This window comes from Ipomoea nil, unplaced genomic scaffold (assembly GCF_001879475.1).
Source record: "Ipomoea nil cultivar Tokyo-kokei standard unplaced genomic scaffold, Asagao_1.1 scaffold2823, whole genome shotgun sequence".
In the NCBI taxonomy this organism is placed as follows: domain Eukaryota; kingdom Viridiplantae; phylum Streptophyta; class Magnoliopsida; order Solanales; family Convolvulaceae; genus Ipomoea; species Ipomoea nil.
The window spans coordinates 483,102-507,023 of NW_017619251.1; the positions used below are offsets into that span (position 1 = coordinate 483,102).

The following is a 23,922-nucleotide window of genomic DNA, read 5'->3' on the forward strand; positions in this document are numbered from 1 at the left end:
AACCACCCATTGTTCTTCAACTTTCAAAATTTAACCAACCGTAATTCTCTTAATTAGAAGGACCACGACTGGTTAAAATTAGATACTTGAAGGACCATAAATGATTAACTTGGACCACGGATGTTAACAATTTGAAAGTCAACGGACCATTGGGACTCAATTTAAAATTTTTGGACTAAACGTGGCAAAACTACTATATATTCAGAGGACCCAGATGTTATTAACTCAAATAATTTTATTATCACTTCATATGGCAAATACTTCTGATAAAAAGTTTTGGTACCTATAACGCTATAATTTTATGGTATGCAAATATGCAATTATGGTATTGGAGTGATTATTATTCCATTACTGGTGCAATGACAGCTAATATCCAATTCTGTCCTTGGAGTAATTATTTATCCAATTAAGGATACATCATATCACAGCTAATATATATCGAACTATGGTATGGAAATAATTATACACCTAACATAATAGCATATTGTGGTATCCAACATTCTCTATTGAGTATTTTCTATATTTGCTGCTACCATCCCTTATCCATACAGTTTATAAGTTGGCCAAAAACATCAACTTCTGATCAGTTATCGAAACAGAGATAGTACAGTAATATCCGCAGAGTAATAAGAAGATCTAGATTGATGGCGCCCATGGTGGAAACTTATGCGAAGAGCCTTGGTACCTCTCTCCCTGTGCCTAGCGTCAAGCAGCTAGCAGAGGAGAACCTGGGTGTGCTTCCAAGCCGTTATATACGCGACGATATCGAACCTCGGGCATTAGCCAAGCCATTTTCCGGCACCGATGTCCCGGTGATCGACATGCAAAAATTACTGTCGGAGGATTCTGGAGAGTACTTCACAAGTTACACTTTGCCTGCAAAGATTGGGGTTTCTTTCATGTAATAACCAATCCCTTATGCATTTTAAATTCACAGGTCTTGGACTTGGCCTTTACCGGCCTTTACCGGCCTTTACCCAATGATTTTTCCTTATTCCTCACACCCAACACTAACAAGTCATAAATATTAGTGTTGAGACTCAAACCCATATCATCACTCTAATGCCATTACTACTTATCGCCAAAAGTTACGTGCGAAGGCGCAAGTTTATTTCCTTATAGACTACCATCACATTTTTGAGACGTTGGATGCTGTATTTGGCCTTTTAAGCTCTTTATCGACCTATGTCTAATAATCTCCAATCTTTATTACATGTACCATGGTCCACAGAGCTATGTGGACCATAAATAAAAAAATACATTTTTAACATACTAAAAGTACATTATTTGTGTATATAAAATACATTTTTTGAAAGTACATTATTTGAGTACTGAAAGTATATTACTTTATATATACTATCAAATAATGTACTTTTAGTATATTAAAAATATACCTGATATTAAAGGGTCGTTTGGTTCAGGGAATGTTAGATTGCTGAGAATGTTATATTACTCGGAATGTTAGATTCCTGTGTTTGGTTAAAATTGAACTATGTAATATAATCATGTTTGGTTTAAGGTTATCTTTTATATATATATATATATATATATATATATATATATATATATATATATATATAGTATAATATCCTTAATATATTTTCATATATTTTAATAAATTTAAAAATTAAAATAAATAAATAAGATAACGATACTATCATATATAATTACATGATTTTAAAATATTAACTAAAATCTTGAACTTGAGAAATAAAATTATTTTATATGCTAACATAACGTAATAAATAAATAAATTAATTAATAAATAAATAAATAAATAAATAAATATATATATATATATATATATATATATATATATATATATATATATATATATATATATATATAAAATAATAATAATAATAATAATAATAATAATAAGCTAACATAAAATATATATCTTTAAATAATTAGAATTAAAAAGGGAAAATTTATAAATATCCAAGGTTATCTTAGATAACCTAAGAAAGTGAAGGGAATCGCATTCCCTTCAAAATCCTATGTGGAGGGAATGTTTCATTCCATGGGAATGTTATACTCCCTCAGAGAATATGAACCAAACACAAGAATGTAAACTCAGGAATGTCACATTCCATTAGTTATGTAATATAACCTGCACCAAACGCCCCCTAAGAGTTAGAACATGGTTCATACAATAATTTACCAATAATCCCCCCAGTTATCAAGTACTAGATTGACATTGGGTGTTGTACTTAGCCTTTTAAGTCTTTTATTGACCTCCGTCTAGCAATCCCCCACCCATCAGGTGCTAGACTTTGGTCTTTACCCGTCTCTACCCAACAGTTTTTATAATTAGTTAACAAAATAGCAAAATCTAAAATTGAAAGGAATTGATTGAACTGAATTGCAGCTGATAAATCATGGAGTGGACTCTTCACTGGTGGAGAAAGCCAAACGTGAGGCCCAAGAGTTGTTCAATCTGCCATTAGAGGTAAAGAAGAACAAGTATGGGCAGGTGGAAGGTGAAGTAGAGGGATACGGCCAAGCCTTCGTTGTATCCGAGGAACAGAAACTTGACTGGGCAGATAGGTTTTTCATTCAAACCCTGCCACACCAAATGAGATCACCTCGCCTTTTTTCTAATCTGTCAAAGAGTTTCTGGTAATTAAATCACCTACGCTCTTACAAATAAACAATTTTTCTTGTTTTTTTTTTTTTTTTTTTTTTTTTTTTTTTTTTTTTTTAATGTTAGTAACTCTATTACATTGTAGTATCTATTCGAACATACTTTCTCAAGTACTACCTCCACTGAGGCTCGATCTCATGACCTCCCATATAAGAGGACCTCCCATATAAGAGAACCACTACATTCCATCTGAGCACAAAGTGCTTGGCTTGTGTTTGTGTTACATTTTTGTACATTGCAGAGACAATACTATTACACTTTGTAAACATTCTTGTATTACTATTCATTAATATATATATATATATATATATATATATATATATATATATATATAGAGAGAGAGAGAGAGAATCGAGTTCTGGTGCGGCGAGACCATTAGTGGTAGCTAGGGAGGTATATGGTGTAATTTTTTGGTGTTGTGTATTTTTTGGTGTATTTATGCATTTCATTGTCGTGTGTTTCTCTTATACTATTGGTGCATATTATTAACAGTGTTGGTGCATGTATTCTGGAAACCGTCTCACGGGAAGGTCTCGTCGCATTTCAACTTTTTCATATATAAAGTTTATTTATTACATAAACTATATAAAGTTATAAAAATTGTATAAACTTTATAATAACTACTTAAGAATATTATAATAATAAGATAAAAATATTACATATAAATTATATTAGTGTTAAATGTAAATTAAATAAATTATATTATATTATAAATTAAAATCTTATTATCTGAACATAAATTAAAATTTAATTATCTAAACATATATTATGTATAAGCACACATGACATTTTTACGAGATGTTTTTCCATACTTTCCGCATTCAGTTCTAGCTATTTCTGCACCTTTTAATCGACCTGAACAAGATATACAGATCCCCTCCACCCCCTTTTTCATTACTAATGGAATACCCTTCACTATTTTACTAAAAATGGAACGAAATGATCTTGTTTTGTTCCTCGGTTGAAAAGAGTTCAAAAACTTTACTATGTTTAGTTGGTAAAAATTTTAGTTTGTCACTAGCAGGCTGGCCCGTTTAACCCTCTAGCCTGTGCTTAGTCAGGTTAGGCCAAAAATCCCAACCCAAATTCAAAACAGCAAACCCGGCCTGTTTCTTCCCCAACCTGAAACAGGCTAGCCCGTATGAGCCTGGCTGGCCCGTTTTGACAGCTCTAAACCTAGGCAGCTAGGCTAGGTTCTTACAAATAAAACAAATTTTCTTGTGTTTGTGTTACATTTTTGTACATTGCAGGGATACTACTAGGTTCTGAGCCTTTTGGCAAAAAATTTGGGAATAAAAGCTGAAGAAATGAGTTTGCTTTTTGAAGATGGGATGCAGTATATTAGGATGAATTATTATCCACCATGTCCTCAGGCAGAACATGTTATGGGCCTTAGTCCTCACTCTGATGTTGTTGGTCTAACCATACTTCTTCAAGCAAATGAAACACAAGGCCTTGAAATTAAAAAAGATGGAAAATGGATTCCCATTGTGTCAATTCCTAATGCTTTCATTGTCAATGTTGAGGATTGTGGGGAGGTAATTAAATTTATCTTATCTTTATTGTCTACCAAAAGTAGCAGACAGGACCAATGTTGGTGTGCATGCACAAGTGATCTGTTCAACTTGGGCATAATATCTACATTATCGCCGCCGAGATTCAAACATTGGTCTCAATCTTCTTTCAAATACTGCCTACTGAACTAGTGAACTAAGCCTGTGCAGGCTATCTTTACAATTATAAAGTAATTAATTAAGTGAATCTTGCAGATTTTTACAAATGGAATTTATCCCAGCATTGAGCATCGTGAAGTAGTAAATCGAGAGAAAGAGAGGATATCTATCGGAACATTTCACAGCCCAAAGTTGGATGGTGAGTTAGGTCCAGCAAATAGTCTTATCCCTCCTCAAACCCCAGCAAAATTCAAGAGAGTTAGCGTGGTAGATTATTATCAATTGTTTTATGCGCGAAAACTTGACGGGAAATCACTTGCTCATGCCTTTAGAATTGACAATTAAGAACAATATAATAGTAATTACTTTTATCTTTATTAATAAAGGACACTATATATGTGTCTGATGACGAATCAGCAAAATTGGTCACAATGTCAATTTTAAATGGGCAACTTATTAGCTTGTTGGTTACTAATGTTGGAAAAAATAGCAAGAAAATGACATGTACATTGGGTCATTGGTTATTTTGTTGTATAAATATTACTGATGTTTACTTTCAATTTGGGTCGGGTCAAAATGAATTCGTGTTTTTCTCTGTGAGACGAAACGATTGATATATTGTACACTCAAAATAGATAATGGTTGAATGAGAAATTAATTCTAAAAGTAGACACATTTGAGTTGAAAAATGAAGCGAAAGGCTTTAAAATAGTATTTGTCTCACATTAGTTTCGTAAGTATATGGATTTGCACCACTATATATCTATGTGTTAGTAATATTATTATTATTATTATTATTATTATTATTATTATTATTATTATTATTATTGTGTTACAATTGTAGTAGTCAAATGTTGTTATAGAATAGTGTAGTTAGTTTAGACTTTTACTGAGCGTTAGTTAGAGGTCTATATCTGATATACTTGTAGCTCCTATTCTGTTGGTTAATTCAATTGACGATTCACATCTCTCATCTGGTATCAAGTCAGGTGTCGAATCTATCACCACCACAAATTTTCCCCCTCTCACCACCACCTTCCGCCCACATGTTGTCTAGCTCATTGGAACGCACGGTGTCGGCCGCTGGAACTCCATCTTCGGCCGGCGCCAACCCTCTTGCCGGGGCGCACCACTTTGTGTCCATGAAGCTAACGTTCCGCAATTTCCTCTTCTGGCGTACGCAACTGCTCCCTTTTCTCCGAAGTCAAGATTTGCTCGGCTTTGTCGATGGGACTATCCCGTGTCCTCCGGCCACCATCAAAGTGCCATCCTCCGGTGACTCCACCTCCGTGGCAACTACAGTGGTCGTAGCTCCCAACCCGGCGTTCAAAGCATGGGAGAAACAAGACCAGTCCATTTTGTCGTTTCTTGTATCCGCGATGTTGGATGAAATGCTACATCTTGCGGTTGGCCGCAACACATCAGCGGAGGTATGGGCATCGATCATGCAGGCTCTCGGCTCATCCAGTCAAGTGCGATGCCTTAGTCTTCTCGGGCAGTTTCAGATGTTTCGCCAGGGGAATGCCACCACCGCCGACTACCTTGGACGTGCGCAATTGCTGGTCGAATCTCTCGTTCAGGCCGGCCGTCCGCTTTCTCTCATGGAACAGAATTTATCCGTGTTCCGCGGGTTACGACCGGAACTTAAAGCGATCGCAACCTCTCTGACTGCCTCCTGGAATCCGGTAACTCTGTCGCATCTATCTGATTATTTACAGGCGCACGAGTTTATACTCGTGGATGACTACCCCTCGGCGGTTGAGCCTGGTGTTCCTCCGACCACCATGTATGTTGGGCGTGCGTCGAATCAGAACAACGGAGGCCGGCAGAATCAGAACCACCACGGATGCGGTGGGCGCAGAGGGCAGGGGCGTGGCGGCCGAAACGGGAATCCGAGGTGCCAAATATGCCGCTCGCATGGTCACACAGCTGTGTACTGCTTCAAACGGTACAGTACACAGTCACCGCAAGCCCAGATGGCGATCTCCGGTGAAGCTCCGGCGTCGTCGACATCCGGCACGGGCGACGGTTGGTTCCCCGACACCGGCCCCACCGCACACGCAACTCCGGACGCGGGAATGATGCAGCAGTCCGATGAGTATGTCGAGCCCGATGTGCTTCGGGTTGGAAATGGGGCAGGTTTGGCGATCTCGCGAGTCGGTCGTGCATTAATTCCTTCGGTATCTAAAAATCTATATATGTCTGATATTTTACACGTACCGCATTTTTCTGTCCCACTTTTATCTGTTCACAAATTCACATCTGAAAACAGAGTTTTCTTTGAATTTCATAATGACTGTTTTTTTGTGAAGAACTCCACAACCAAAACGGTTCTTCTTAGATCGAGGTCATACATTAGGCGGATTGTACAAGCTCCTGGTTTCCATGTCACATCATGCGTTCGTCAGTTCCCGTGCTACGCACACTGTGTGGCATCGTCGTCTCGGTCATCCGCACAAAGTTGTCCTAAATAAAATTCTACAGAACTGCCCGGCTGAGTCCAATAAAGCCGAGTCCGTGGAGTCGTGTGCAGCTTGCTACCTTGGAAAATCAGCAAGATTTAAATTAGATAGGGTCCCAAATAAAAGTGAAAATGTACTAGATTTGGTTTTTACCGATATATGGGATCCATCACCTGTAATGTCTACGAATGGCTTTCGTTATTTCGTGCTATTTGTAAACGATGTTTCCCGTTTTTGCTGGTTTTACCCATTAAGGGTGAAATCGGAAATTTATAAAGTTTTTGATTCGTTTCGTGTCTTGGTAGAGCGACAATTCTTGCGCTCTATCAAATCAATTCAGTCGGACTTAGGGGGTGAATACCGCAAGCTGCACAATACGTTTCAAACACTGGGAATTAATCAACGTCAGTCATGTGCCTATACACATGAACAAAACGGCCGTGTGGAGCGTCGGAATAGACACATTATTGAAACCGGGCTCGCTCTACTAGCTGAAGGTAAAGTCGCGCAACAATACTGGGACTACACCTTTGAAACGACTACCTGTTTAATCAATTTTCTATCTTCGTCAGCCATACAGTTTAATAACCCATATACTCGTCTCTATAATACACCACCACCCTACACCTTTCTTCGTGTCTTCGGGTGCCGGTGTTACCCTTTCTTACGCCCGTATAACAAGCATAAGATTGAGTGCCGCTCAGCACCCTGCGTCTTCTTAGGTTACCCCAACTCCTTTAGGGTATATAGATGCATTGACTTGGCAAGTGGGAGAACCTATATCTGTCGTCATGTCCGATTTGACGAGAATGTGTTTCCTTTTGAAACAGGTCATGTGATACAGGCACCAACACCACCAGCTGTGCCTTGGGCTGCTGGGCCTATTATACCTTACTCTGCGCCAGAGACTAAACCACCGGCACATACACCGCCACCGTGTCACTCGGGTCCTAATCCCGTGTGTAACACCCTGAAATTTTGAAACTTTTAAAACTTATATAACAAAGGTCAATTCTCATTAAATCCCAAAACAGAGTAGTACTAAACATACGAGTGCGGGGTGCTATGCCACATCTGAGCTGGAGAACTCAGATGCACAGGTTAAACTAACTAAATATCCTCAATACATCATCATGGCACACGGGCCGAAAGGAAAACTATCTATCTACTCCAAGTCCCTCTAGCGCGCTCTGGGAGCTAATCATCTGTGCTTGAAAGCCAACTATATCTGTTCAACGAATGATGCCGGTAACCCACTCCAACGCGTTGAAATACATTATAGATAGATATATGAAAATCATTTTGAAGCAGGAAGATATATACTTAAGAGACTCTAGTTTTAAAACCAGGAATGGACTCAGCAAATAGGGGTAAGCAAAATAATCAATGATAATAGTTAAGTAGAATCATCATAACGAATACGCAACTAAGGCCACAGTCTATTTCCAAATCAATCATATCATCACCCAATCATCATTTGTGACACTCAATCACACTGAGCTGGCGCCATGGGACCAATCACATGCCCCGAACATAAGGGTTAGCGCATATAGAACTAACACGGCCCCGCAACACCTTACCTCATACTGCAGCATGAAGGGAGTTGATCGCAACCAACCCTTTAAAGACCGCTGACGAACTCAACGTCGGACCACAATCCTACACACCGCTGATGTGCCCAGTCAGTGGACTGTGATCCCCTTTACAAGGGGGGACATACGACCCTACACACCGTTGACGGGCACAGTCAGTGGACCGTAACGGATCAAGCCCTACACACCGCTGAGAGACTCAGTCGGTGAGCGAAGATCCTCGGAGACTACGACCCTACATACCGCTGGCCCATCACTCGGTGGATCGCAGCCAGCCGTAGCCCTACACACCGCCTGATTACTCAGATCGTTGGACTACAGCCTTCCTCGGCTTTATTGGCCCTACACACCGCCTGGCGCGTCCAGTTCGGTGGGTCATCGTACCAGAGGCCCATGTGGACCGCAGCCAAAGAAGTGAATCACTGACCGCAGCCAGGAGGATGAACCGCAGCTCATAAGTAACCAAACAGTGGACCAAAGTCCCTATATAATATTTATATACCTGACCGATCGCAACCGGGCTGGTTAACAGTTGGGATGGTTCTCAACCCATCCAACTGCCCGTATAACCAATTTGATCGCAACCAAATTGGGGAATCATGCATCACATAACACTGAATAGCACATAATAGCACCTTGGGAAGGGGGGGACACATTAATAAGCTTACGTGTGATCATTCACATACTAAGAATAGTCCTAAGGGGTTCATACGACTTCCACCTAGGTCAATGGGTTACCGATTCAACTAGCATGCCATCTCTAAGACTCTTTTATCCTACGAACGGTACCCAAAACATCAAACTAGACTCAAGCACGACAAACGGGGTCCGTTGGGACAGCACGGGGAATGGGGAACATCAAACGGGGAAGCCGAAGACCCGGGGTGGGTACGGACCAGCGGGTAGCCGGTGGGTGGGGGTCACCCGCCGACTGCCCGCTGGAGATCATCGCCCGGGCAGCGGGTTGCCGGCGGGCGAACGCCTGCCCGCTGCCTGGCGGTGATTTTCGGGCAGCGGGTAGGTGGCGGGTACCCCTACCCCCACCTACCCCCCACTAACTCTTTTATCAAAGATGCGTCCCGGGATCCTTCGTGGAACCCGAAACCATGCTTAGACACTTTTAAACGCAATTAACAACACCACGTAGGCAATTAATGGATCAAAAGCAAGAATCACGTAGAACTCATCCTATTATGACTTCTAAACATAAACAACACCCGAACATGCGAATTCCCGCCCAAATATATATATCAAGAACATCACAATACAAATTCCCAATCCAACCTAGGGCTCTAATCTCACCCAAATCGTCAAAATCGTATTTTATCTTTAGTATCAAGAAACATCAAGATTTATCAAGAATCATCACATAAATATCAAGAACCTCTTTTCAACATCAAGATCATCAAGATCACACATAAATTCATCCCATCAATCATCAAGATCATATCACAAATATTATAAAGGAATTCATCAAGACACAAGCATATAGAAGAAGCCAAAGAGGAGATTATAGCGAATAAAATAGGTTTTGTTGAGACATGGGTTACCTCTTAGCCTTAATTAATTTCCTTGGCTATGAAGGGTTTTTCTTTAAGATTTCCTCTTTCTTGATTTCTCCTATGGGAATTCTTGGGGAATTCTTGTGTGATGAAAGTTATTGTGGTGTGAGTTCTAGGTGCCTCTTATGTCCCTATATATATATATATATATATATATATATATATATATATATATATATATATATATATATATATATAAGAGTCCTAATTAGGGTCTAAGTGGTGTGGCTTTGCTAATTCTACTTCCTATAGGACTAAGGGATTGACTTTAGGGATAAGGACCCATGGACTATGGTGGACCCCTTTTAGCTAATTAGTGGATTTTTAACTCCCTTTTTGGGCTGAGTAATTAATTAATTAATTTGGGTTCAGGGGTCGTAACACGGGGTGCTACACCGTGCCTTTGGCTAGTGTCCCGCCACCATTGGTCATTACTCACACTGCACCTGCTAGACCGCGGGCGACTCGTAAGGCTCGTACTCAGCCTCAAACCCGGGATCATGTCATGCGTCTCCGGCATATGACTAAAGGCTCAAATGAGCCGTTTCAGGCATTAACTGTAACCACTGACCCATCTTGCTACTCCCAAGCTGTAGGACATCCTCATTGGCGGGAGGCAATGGATCTAGAGTTTAATGCGCTGTTACATAATCATACCTGGCGGTTAGTGGCACCGGAACCACATATGAATATTATTGGGTGTAAGTGGGTGTTCAGGACCAAACGCAATGTCGATGGCTCGGTAGAGCGCTATAAAGCGCGTCTTGTTGCAAAGGGGTTCAACCAGGTTGCAGGGGAAGATATCTTTGACACTTTTAGCCCCGTGGTCAAACCAACCACGGTGCGTATGCTATTTTCTCTTGCTGTGTCTAACAGGTGGACACTACGCCAGTTAGACGTTCATAATGCCTTCTTAAACGACCATCTGGCAGAAACAGTGTATATGAAGCAACCCCCGGGGTACGAGGACCCAACTAGCCCTGACCATGTCTGTTTACTGCAACGGTCTCTCTATGGCCTCAAACAGGTTCCACGGGCCTGGTTTAAAAGGCTGCATGATTTTCTAATTACTATAGGGTTCAAGGCTTCCAAAACTGATGTCTCTCTGTTCTACTATACTCAAGGGACCTCTCGGGTTTACTTACTGGTCTACGTAGACGATATTATTATGATGAGCAATGATTCAGTTCTGGTCCATGACTTATTGCAACGCCTTGCCTCAGCATTCAAAATTCGAGATCTCGGAACACCAGGTTTCTTCTTAGGGATTGAGACAGTCGCAGATGGGGATAATATTATTCTTTTGCAGCGCCGATATATGTCTGATTTACTTGGTCGGTCCGGTATGTTCGATGGCAAACCTCTGGCTACACCAGCTGCTGTCACTAAGGCAGTTACTCCGTCTGACGAGTTGTTTGACAATCCTACACAGTATCGACGCGTTGTTGGGGCCTTACAGTATCTCACCGTTACTCGACCAGACTTGTCGTATGCTGTAAACCATCTGTGTCAATTTATGCATGCACCAACTATTGATCATTGGGCTCTAGTTAAACGGGTACTGCGTTACATTAAAGGGACGCTTCACTACGGACTGCAATTAACACCGTCCTCTTCCACTACTATACATGCCTTTTCTGACTCCGACTGGGCGGGTTGTCCGATAGATAGGAAGAGCGCAAGTGGATTTGCGGTTTATTTGGGGTCTAATATCATTTCTTGGTTATCGAAGAAGCAGCGTACCGTTGCCCGCTCGTCTACCGAGGCTAAATACAAGGCGCTGGCTGATGTATCCGCCGAAGTCACTTGGGTAGTTTCTTTGCTACGTGAACTTGGGTTACACTCTGGTCAGCCGGCCACCCTGTGGTGTGATAATCTTGGGGCTACCTACCTCTGTGCCAATCCTGTTTTTCATGCCCGCACTAAACATGTGGAGATTGACTACCACTTCGTTCGAGATAAAGTAGCCTCCGGGGACTTCGTTGTCAACTATGTTTCTAGTACAGACCAGCTAGCCGACATCCTCACCAAACCGCTGCCAGCTCCGCGTTTTGCCGCTCTACGGGACAAGCTCAATGTTGTGGCGCACCAACCGTTAGCTTGAGGGGGTGTGTTATTATTATTATTATTATTATTATTATTATTATTATTATTATTATTATTATTATTATTATTATTATTATTATTATTATTGTGTTACAATTGTAGTAGTCAAATGTTGTTATAGAATAGTGTAGTTAGTTTAGACTTTTACTGAGCGTTAGTTAGAGGTCTATTTCTGATATACTTGTAGCTCCTATTCTGTTAGTTAATTCAATTGATGATTCACATCTCTCATCCTATATATTGATTTTTTGATATACTTGTAGCTCCTATGTAACTACACTTGGCCATGGTGAATGGATAAATTGATTTTTTATATGATTAAAATTTAAGCAGGTTAAAAACCGTTGTCTATTTTACAATAGACAACAGTTTGAAATCTGTTGACTTTTTTACAAAAGACAACAGTTTATAACTGTTGTCTTTTAAAGAAAAGACAACAGTTAAAAACTGTTGTCTATGTGCATCACTTTTAACAACACCTGTTTTAACAACACTGAATAGACAATGGGTCAAAAACTGTTGTTTTTGAAAGAAACGACAACGGTTTAAAATCGTTGTCTATGTACGTGACTTTTAACAACACCAGTTTCAACAACACTTAATAGACAACGGTTAAAAAACCGTTGTCGTTTATAGAAAAGACAACGGTTAAAAACCGTTGTCTATGTGCGTGACTTTTAACAACACCGGTTTCAACAACACTTAATAGACAATGGTTAAAAAACCGTTGTCGTTTTGAGAAAAGACAACGGTTTTAAATCGTTGTCTATGTGAGTGACTTTTAACAACACCGGTTTCAACAACACTTAATAGACAACAGTTAAAAAACCGTTGTCGTTTCTAGAAAAGACAACGGTTTAAAACCGTTGTCTATGTGTGTTACCTACAACAACACCAACTTCAACAACACTTAATAGACAACGGTTAAAAAACCGTTGTTGTTTCTAGAAAAGACAACGGTTTTTTAACCGTTGTCTATGTGCGGGACTTACAACAACACCGGCTTCAACAACAGAAATTTTACCCCTACGACAACGGTTATTAACCGTTGTCTATGTGCATTTTTCTTGTAGTGATAGAAATTATGAATCTATTGTATAGAAATTATGAATCTACTGTATTTAAATTATTAATCTATGGTTTAAAAATTATGAATCTAAAGTATAAATTTTATGAATCTACAGTATAGAAATTATGAATCTATAGTATAAAAAATTATAGATATGGAATCGTGCCCACCTTGCAAGGTGGGCACGTGCTCACAGCATAACGTTCCATCCAAATTATGTACATACAATAAAATTATTTTATACAATTAATTAACATATTATATACATTTTGTAATAAATGTATATAATATTAAGTACATAATAATCCTTCTATATATTAAAGCCATATAGCCATGGCCAATCAAATTGCTTCATTTTCCCGCCCACTTAAAACTATGTCGTTTTAATTATTGTGTGTTTAACCTTCAGATTTTTTTTTTAAACACATTGCTTTAAAGCCACTGCTCAGGTTTAGCTTTGGTTAATTATCTATTTCGACGGCTGAATTAATGGCTTTGAAAGCCCCGAGACAAGGCACGCGTGCATAATTCCAATAACCTGGGAAATCGAAGAGTAGGCTGTAAATTACAAATTTTTTCTGAGTAATGTGAATACAAAAATTTTGAAATAACATTTGAAATAGCATAATCATTATGATGTATTATTCCAAAGAAGGACTCTTCGTTTCTCTATGATAAGAGTCCTGATTTAACTCTTCCTCTATATAAAGAAGTCCACTCAAATGAAGAATTGCAACCCTGAAAAACTTTCGCAAAATACGTATTACTCTGCAAAGGAAAAAGTCTTCCCAATATGTATATGTGACGGATATCAGCTCATAAAGAAAAGAATGTTTATTTCACGATGAGGTAAAAAAAAATTTCCAATTTTGTTTTTGTTTTTTTATCATACTAACAGCAGTTTTCCAGGTCTTTTTGTCTCTGTTTTATGAATAAAACTAATATGCACTTATGTAGTGTTAATTTACTTGCCAGAGACCTTGATGTATGTATGTGCCTAGAAAATATATATATATATATATATATATATATATATATATATATATATATATATATATATATTTTAAATATTCAATTGGCAGGGGATGAAGTCAACAGTGAAGGTGTTAATGTTAAGAAGGCTAAACTTATTCCATAGAGATGGAAAAAATCTAATTGGAAGTAATTAGATTTTTAAAAATGATTGAATAATAGGCTAAACCTGCTTGATATATGTTATAGATTAAATGGAAACACAAAATGAAGGGAGCTAGAAATATACTTGCTTTCTGTAGTTTTGTGTTTTTTTGTGTCGTTTCATTTAGTTCTCCACACTCTTTAATCCTATGTTAAGACCATAGAAGCCAAGATTTGCTGATGGGCCAAATTATCAACTATTTGAAAACCATTTGGCTTTCATCTTCTACAAGGTGGTCTCCTGCAAATAGTCATCATGGATTGCACAACCTTGAATTCTCTGAGCAAAAATCCAGCAAAAACAACTAAAACAGTTTGGGCTTGGATTCATACCTGAAAGCCATCTTTCACACTGTGACTATCTTCTGCAGTAGAGAAGTCTTTTTTTTTTTTAATGATTTTGAGCTCTGCTTTCCATGTGACTATCTTTGCAGTACATTCAAAAGAAAACCTTAAGACTTCCAAACATAGTCAATGAGAATACAGTTATCAATGCTTCAAAGTGGTATAAAATGGGGTCTTTCACATGTACAAATTTAATTTCTTGGAACTCAGTTGTATAAATCAAAAGTTGACCAGCAAACAATATGAGCAAAACACATAGAAGTTGTGATGCAGTCAAATTTGTTTTTTAGAACTGTAAAACATTTAAATGCAAGCAGCAATAGAGGATAAAAACATCAGAGTTTATGGATTTTGCTATCTATGTCCGGACAGCAAAATTCCATTCAATCTGATATGTGATTTGACACGTATCTGTAAAAATGAGAAGCAGTAAATTGAACTAAGTATAGGTTCAGATACTAGTTGTGGCATCAGAATTAACATTTTCATCATATGCCAATAACCTGGAAAAACATTGTTAGCTAACTTTAAACATGTGATCTAAAGAACTGTGCATCATGATTACATTATTTATTGGGGACAAAATTAGTATACATTGTCAAAATAATGAATAGTCATCTACACTTGCTAGAAGAATTGAAAAGAATCTGTTTTCACAGCAAAAAGCAAACTACAGACTATCAAACAATATGAGACAAATAATTGGCAAAGTTACTATAGGCAGCAAGAGGAAGCAGAACCACAGCAATAAATATTACCTTCCACAAATTTTACTATTTAACACAGATTCAACTCTTTCAATTTGTTTCCATCCTCAGCTTTGCAACCTCATTTGTGTATTAACTGAGCCTATTTACTGTGTAAAAAAAATAATTAATTAGTTGTTGCATGTAGATGTGTTATAGATGTGTTCAAAAACATAAGTCACAAAAACACAAAAAAAAAAAAAGATTAATGTTTGCAAAGTCTATTTAGTAAACACTAAAAAGTTACTCAAAAATACAGTGCATAACTTGACAAATACATTGTTGAATTGTAGCGCCTAGGGTTTAAACCCTCCAAGGAATAAACTTTACAAATGCACACTGTAAAGTTATGCACTATATCTACAAATCTGCAATAAAAACTATTTTACTGAAACATGAGATAAATAAAAGAAATTGACTAATTTACAATACTTTTAATAAAAAAACAAGGGGAATTCTATTTGCACCACCCTAATTGCTATTTGCACCACCTATTTAATAGGTGTGATAACTTTTAGGTGGTGTAAATGAAAAATTGCTATTTGCACCACCTTCATTAATTTTAGTCAAACATTATCTTTTTAACAAATATTTATTATAAATGACACTTTTTCCCCTTAGGTATATGCTTTTAACACTTTTTCCCTCTTAGTTATTCATGTATCCACATTTGCCTCCTAGTTATATTAAAAGTGGCATGTTTTCTTCCTTTTATGTTTGATAGACATTTTTACCATTAAAACTAAATATTTCATTTATTTTTTCTTCTCCAACAAATTATTGTTTATATGTACGGATGGTCACGGTTCAGTTCAAACAATTTTATTTATTTATTATTGTCAGTTCAAAATTTATTTATTGATTATAAATTTTATTTCTTATTTAAAAAAAATTAATAATTATTTTTTTGTATTTTATTTTTTCGGTTCTGAATCGTAAGCAAAGCCAAAGGGAGTTTGTTTTAATTTGCAATCACACGTGTTATATATTACTCTTCCGAACTTCATTCCAATTAAAAAGGGGGAAAAATATTGATTTTTTAGGCTTTCGCAGTCATATTGAAGTTGACAATCCATTACGTTCCAATGGCATTTTGGAGTGTGATTTTATATCTAAGATTATATTTGATTTCTCTCTTTTTGAGGAATGCACACCTTCATTAAAGGACATATATACTAGTAATCTACAATTACTTTGATTTAACAGCAATTGGTTTTTATATGATTATCTTAATCTTAATTATAATAAAGCCATATGGTCTTGTGAAAATTAAATTTTGATATTAATGGTTAAATGTTGGTATTAACAACATGTAATTTTCACAAGACCATATGGTATGTGTGTATATATATATATATATATATATATATATATATATATATATATATATATATATATATGAATATGAATTGCAACTATGTTGATATTAGGTTATGTATTTTTTAATAAATAATATTATAATAATGTTGTCCAATATTCATTCCGTGCATCGCATGGGTAGCATACTAGGAGTAAACATACTCAAGATTAAATATGTATACCGCTAGTTGCGATTAATAATATATAGTAACTTTTTCATACTATTTTCAATTATTAAATTAAATATTGTAAATACAATATCATAATTATTTTGTCATATACTTAATAAAAATGTAATTTTAAACAATTAAATTGTGGTTCATGTTTTCTTCTTCTGTATTTCAAATACCATTATTAAAAATATTTTTTTACCTATTCTAACATTACAAACAAATTTTTAATATTTAGTCCGTGCATCGCACGGGACAATACTAATTATATATAATATGATTAAACCAACTATCATGTAATATGATGACATTTCAATTACCATTTCAAATAAATGGTCATAGGTCTGAACCTTGGGAGTGGAGCTTAGATTCTTAGGGTTAAAAATGTTTAAGAAAATATAGAACAAATCTAACTAATTGTGAAGGCACAACACAACTTTATTTTCTTATACTTATGATTCAGAACCGAAAAAATGAAATAAAATAAAATAAAATAATTATTGAATTTATATTATTTTAAAAATAAGAAATAGAAAATTTTATAATAAATAAATAAATAAATTTTGAATTGGCAATAAAATAAAAAATTATTTCGAACCATAATCATCTGTACATATTAACAATAATTTGTTAGAGAAGAAAAAAATAAATGAAATATTTAGTTTTAAGGGTAAAAATGTTCACCTAACATAAAGTGTAGAAAATCTGCCACTTTTAATATAATTGAGGGAGCAAATGTGGATGAACAAATAACTGAGAGAAAAAAAAGTGATATAATCATATAACTCAGAGGGAAAAAGTGTACAATTTTCCATTAACCGGAAACTTTTAATTCGATTGCTATAGTGTCCGGTTCAGTTAGAACCGAACCGTGGTCATCCCTACGTATACGCAATAATTTGTTAGAGAAGAAAAATAAATAAAATATTTACTTTAAGGGTAAAAATGTCAATTTAATATATCGAAGGGGGGGGGGGGGGGGGGGGAGGGGGGGGGATTGTCACTTTTAGAATATTTGAAGGGCTAATATGCTAACATGAATAATTAAGGGGTAAAAAGTACTATAAGTATATAACTTATGAGAAAAAGTATCATTTTCTCTTAATTAAATTTTGAATTAAAAAATTATTAATTACACCTCATAAATGAGGTTTGACCAAGGTGGTGTAAATAGCAAAATGAATCCCCATTTGGCTATTTACACCACCTATGTAATTATTGAAAATTTTCACCTTTTTAAAATCTCAAGATACTTTTTACCTACTTTTGACCAAAGGGTGGTGCAAATAGCAACACAAGTAGGTATAAAGTATCTTAAAATTGTAAAAAGGTGAAAATTTTCAATAATTACATAGGTGGTGTAAATAGCCAAATGGGGATTCATTTTGCTATTTACACCACCTTGGTCAAACCTCATTTATGAGGTGTAATTAATAATTTTTTAATTCAAAATTTAATTAAGAGAAAATGATACTTTTTTCCGCTAAGTTATATACTTATAGTACTGTTTACCCCTGAATTATTCATGTTAGCATATTAGCCCCTCAACTATTGTAAAAGTGACGATTCCTCCCCCCCCCCCCCCCCCCCCCCTCCTTCGATATATTAAATTGACATTTTTACCCTTAAAGTAAATATTTTATTTATTTTTTTCTCTAACAAATTATTGCGTATACGTAGGGATGACCACTGTTCGATTCTAACTGAACCGAACACTATAGCAATTGAATTAAAAGTTTCCGGTTAAGGGAAAATTGTACACTTTTTCCCTCTGAGTTATATGATTATATCACTTTTTTTTTTCTCTCTGTTATTTGTTCATCCACATTTGCTCCCTTAATTATATTAAAAGTTGCAGATTTTCTACATTTTATGTTAGGTGAACATTTTTACCCTTAAAACTAAATATTTCATTTATTTTTTCTTCTCCAACAAATTATTGTTAATATGTACGGATGATTATGGTTCGAAACAATTTTTTATTTTATTGCCAATTCAAAATTTATTTATTTATTTATTTATTATAAATTCTATTTCTTATTTTTAAAATAATATAAATTCAATAGTTATTTTATTTTATTTCATTTTTTCGGTTCTGAATCGTAAGTATAAGAAAATAAAGTTGTGTTGTGCCTTCACAATTAGTTAGATTTGTTCTATATTTTCTTAAACATTTTTAACCCTAAGAATCTAAGCTCCACTCCCAAGGTTCGGACCTATGACCATTTATTTGAAATGGTAATTGAAATGTCATCATATTACATGATAGTTGGCTTAATCATATTATATATAATTAGTATTGTCCCGTGCGATGCACGAACTAAATATTAAAAATTTGTTTGTAATGTTAGAATAGGTAAAAAAATGTTTTTAATAATGGTATTTGAAGTACAGAATAAGAAAACATGAACCACAATTTAATTGTTTAAAATTACATTTTTATTAAGTATATGACAAAATAATTATGATATTGTATTTACAATATTTAATTTAATAATTGAAAAATAATTATTAAAATACAAAAAAATAATTATTAATTTTTTTAAATAAGAAATAAAATTTATAATCAATAAATAAATTTTGAACTGACAATAATAAATTAAAAAAATTGTTTGAACTGAACCGTGACCATCCGTACATATAAACAATAATTTGTTGGAGAAGAAAAAATAAATGAAATATTTAGTTTTAATGGTAAAAATGTCTATCAAACATAAAAGGAAGAAAACATGCCACTTTTAATATAACTAGGAGGCAAATGTGGATACATGAATAACTAACTAAGAGGGAAAAAGTGTTAAAAGCATATACCTAAGGAGAAAAAGTGTCATTTATAATAAATATTTGTTAAAAAAATAATGTTTGACTAAAATTAATGAAGGTGATGCAAATAACAATTTTTCATTTACACCACCTAAAAGTTATCACACCTATTAAATAGGTGGTACAAATAGCAATTAGGGTGGTGCAAATAGAATTCCCCATACTTAAATTCATATGCTTTTGGGTTATGTATTCAATACTAAAGACAATTAATAATCATATTTGCAATTTCCCATAAACTGTTATTATACCAAGAATATATGCACAGCCACCACTATTAAATTACTAATCCTCTGCTATAAAACTAATCTGTCACTGCTTTTAGGCAAAGTTCTAGCATTTTTTTCAAATTTCATCAGACACTTCTAAAATCAATTCTAAAATTACTAATTCTCTGCTATAAAACTAATCTGTAACTTCAGTTATGTGTTGTTAGAGATTGCATATATGTAAAAAAAACAGTTCTTTAACCAAATCGTTTAAATACATCTTTAACAATATATATGTTCTTTCTAAAATTAGTAAATCGACACAAATACAGATACAATTATTACAGGGTCTGTAAGTATACAATATGAGTTACGCAGATACTAAATTTAAGGTCTTACTACATATGTATACACACATGCATTAAATAATCTAACAGTAAGCTGAACGTATGAAGCTAAAATTCCTAGAGCAGTAGAATATTTTTAAGAAATTATTTTTTTGGTGAAAATTGAAAAAATTATATGTATTCAAGTAGAAGTCAGAAAAAAAATAATCTATTAATGAGATTTTTGAGGTGCTGGATACTGACAAATTTGGGTTATCTAACACAAATTTTTTAGCATAACATTTATGGATCTTAAAAATGCAGTATACAAGCATGCATGATAAAATCTTACACTAAATTGAACATATTGAAATAAAATCTCTAAGTCAGTAGAAGATTTTTTTTTTTTAAAAACCTAGATTTGTGGTGTAAATCGGCTATCATGTTGAAACAATCGGTTACCGTCATCAATGGTCAGAGACTCAACCGGATTTGGTAATCTGACGAAGAGCTCTTCCCAGTACATTAGCCGGCGACATTTGCGTATGCAAGATCACGGTTAGAAAAAAAAAATAGTAACAGATTAACCTAGGAACCACAAATCTAGCTAAGACGAACACTGGTAGTGCTCTGAAACTTTCGAATCATAAAAAAAGACTCAAAAATCACTGCAAATTCCAGATCTGGAGTTAGAGAGATGTCGAAGAACAAAGACGACAGGAAAATTCTAGAGAGAGACAGAGCACCACTGGTTTTCATCTAATCCCTATCTTTTTTTCTTATTAATAATAATAATAATAATAATAATAATAATAATAATAATAATAATAATAATTCGTAATAATAGTAATAGTAAAAAAAAAAAACAATAATGATACCATATACTCCGTATAATAAAAATAATAAAATTAACAATAATGCTTATTATTATTATTATTACTAACAAAAATAATAGTAGTCATAATAATATTTTTATCAATATCATTAATTGTGTTTTCAAAAATAAATACAAAATAATAATAATGGTACTAAAATTAAACTTAAAAGTAATTATAATACGTAGTTCATCATAAAAATGTTTAATAATGTGTAATATTCTATTTTCTACATAATATTGAATACAAAGTTTTGTTTTTTTAAATATATTTGTAATGCATGTATTTATTTAATTATTTAACGTACTTCAATTTCTTTTATCCTAAACAACTGCATTTTATAATCATTTATCGTTATTCATTATAAAATTGCATAAATATTTAAAATATTTAGTCGTGTATCCGGGACATGCAATATGCAAAGTTTTAAAAAATAAAGGTGACCTCATAAAAAAAAATTGTTAAAAGCACATTTCTTTCGTACTGTAATGATCAAAAAGATCATAAATACCTGGAGTCTAGAGCTATATTAGCTTCAAAATTAAATGTTGTGGACTAGGTTAATGAATACATGAACAGTATGAATGAAGCAACTTCCAAGACATATTTGAGTTGTGATTCGGTATGCAAGTCAGATACAAATGTTGATATGTTATCAAAGGTTCACACAACAAAAAATTCTAAACAGTTTGAGATGCTCCGGTGTTACAAACGATTCTTTAACATTAAATGTTGGATCGCCAATTATGCTTTTGCGAAATGTAGAACACTCAATGAGATTGTGTAACGGGACAAGGTTGATCATTACACAATTAGAAAACCAGGTCATTGAAGCTCAAATTTTTTGTGGAAACAAGGTAGGCAACAAGGTTCTAATACCACGATTGGCATTAACTCCTACAGACCCAAATACTACCGTTTAAATTTCAGAGGAAGCAATTTCCAGTCATGTTGTCATACGCTATGACAATAAACAAAAGTCAAGGCAAACTTTATCTCATGTGGGACTGCTATTAAAGAAACATGTGTTTAACCATGGTCAGTTGTACGTAGCAGCCTCGAGGGTTAGTAATCCAGATGGTCTCGAAGTCTTAATATGTGGGGACTATACTGTTTATTTGAATACAATACGAAATGTAGTTTACATTTAAATATTCAATAATTTGTAATATTTTTGAATTTTCAATACATATTAATATTATTCTGTATATATGTAATAGTAATTTTACATTTTGCAATGCATTCGGTTTTCAATATATATTTATACTTCGATTATAATAAGACTAACAATTATTATCAATTTCTTAACATAAATACGATATTTCAAATTTTTAGTCCGTGCATCGCACGGGTGAAATACTAGTATATTAAAAAGATAAACACAATCAATATCAGGATTCACAATGTGCATCAAGGCCGTTAAATAAAAACTAGGGATCCTGGCTAAGAGTTTAATTTGAAACTTCATTGTTTTTTTGTTCTGAGATGCAATCTAAATAGAATAGAGTAAAATGTAAAGACAAAGATAATAATAGGGCGATAAAAATATATATATATATATATATATATATATATATATATATATATATATATATATATGTATGTATGTATGTATGTATGTATGTATGTATGTATGTATGTATGTATGTATGTATGTATGTATGTAGAGAGAGAGATTTTATAAACATTTAGATTTCACTATATAATGATAGAGATTTTTATTTATAAAGGTAAAATACATAATTCCAAAAGACATTTGAAAGATGAAGATAGAAGTCTAAAAGATGTAAAAAATCTCTATATATGAGGTAATTCAGTCCAAATCTATTTGGACTTCAAGTTTTGTATTCTATGACAAAAATATATAAAAATATAATTAAAATTTTTTTGTCCAAGTATAATGAATAAAATTTCAACAAAGAAAAAAAAATACAATTCAAAAGTTAATTTAAATGTGTTACTTTTCGTGCATATTTATACACAAAATTATTCGCCAAGATTTCGATGTCAATTTCTACTAAAATTTTATTTTTCATTACAATTAAGATTAATCTATGAATTCTAAAAAAAAAAAATTATATCTAAAATATTTTTTTTTTTAAATATTGAACCCCTTAAAATTAGAGGCATTGTGCCGTTACCCTGGCTAGGGCTGGCCCAAATGTGCATAATAACTCCTAATACATATATAATTTGCAAAAAGTAAATAGATGGAAAATTATCAATCGTTATGCCATCGGGATGGTGAACACGGTCTCAACGGTAACGGTGCACTGTTATTCTTTTTTTTTTTTTTTTTTTTTTTTTTTTTTTTTTTTTCGCGCACGTTTCTTCAATATTCATAAATTATGAATGTGCAAGCATGAATTTATGAATGTGCAGTTATGAAATTATGAACTTTCTTTTAGGATATTATGTATTTTCTGTTATGAAATTATGAATTTTCTGTTATGAAATTATGAATTTTCTGTTATGAGATTATGAATTTTCTGTTATGAAATTATGAATTTTCTGTTATGAGATTATGAATTTACAGAAAATTTATAATTACATAACTGTAAATTCATAATCTCATAACAGAAAATTCATAATTTAATAAATATTTTTCTTTTATGCGATTATGAATTTTCTGTTATGAGATTATGAATTTACAGTACATTCATAATCTCATAATAGAAAATTCATAATCTGAACAAACGCGCGCCGTTAACAACACATTACCTAAAAAATTTTTTCTCGTAAAAACGACACCGTTTGGACCCGTGTTCACCATTCATGGTGA

The 23,922-nt window shown here is 34.2% G+C and overlaps 1 long non-coding RNA gene and 1 pseudogene across 1 annotated transcript; one reads left to right on the plus strand and one right to left on the minus strand.

Moving 5' to 3' along the window:
- The first annotated feature begins 644 nt into the window (after positions 1–644).
- Positions 645–4,665, plus strand: LOC109158588 (annotated as a pseudogene).
- A 9,478-nt stretch (positions 4,666–14,143) lies between these two features.
- On the minus strand, positions 14,144–20,948 carry LOC109158599. Its single transcript, XR_002050413.1, has 4 exons — positions 20,728–20,948; positions 15,391–15,488; positions 14,621–14,709; positions 14,144–14,528 (listed from the first exon to the last, which is right to left on the minus strand). It is a non-coding gene; the product is annotated as an uncharacterized LOC109158599 (long non-coding RNA).
- Positions 20,949–23,922: the final 2,974 nt, after the last annotated feature.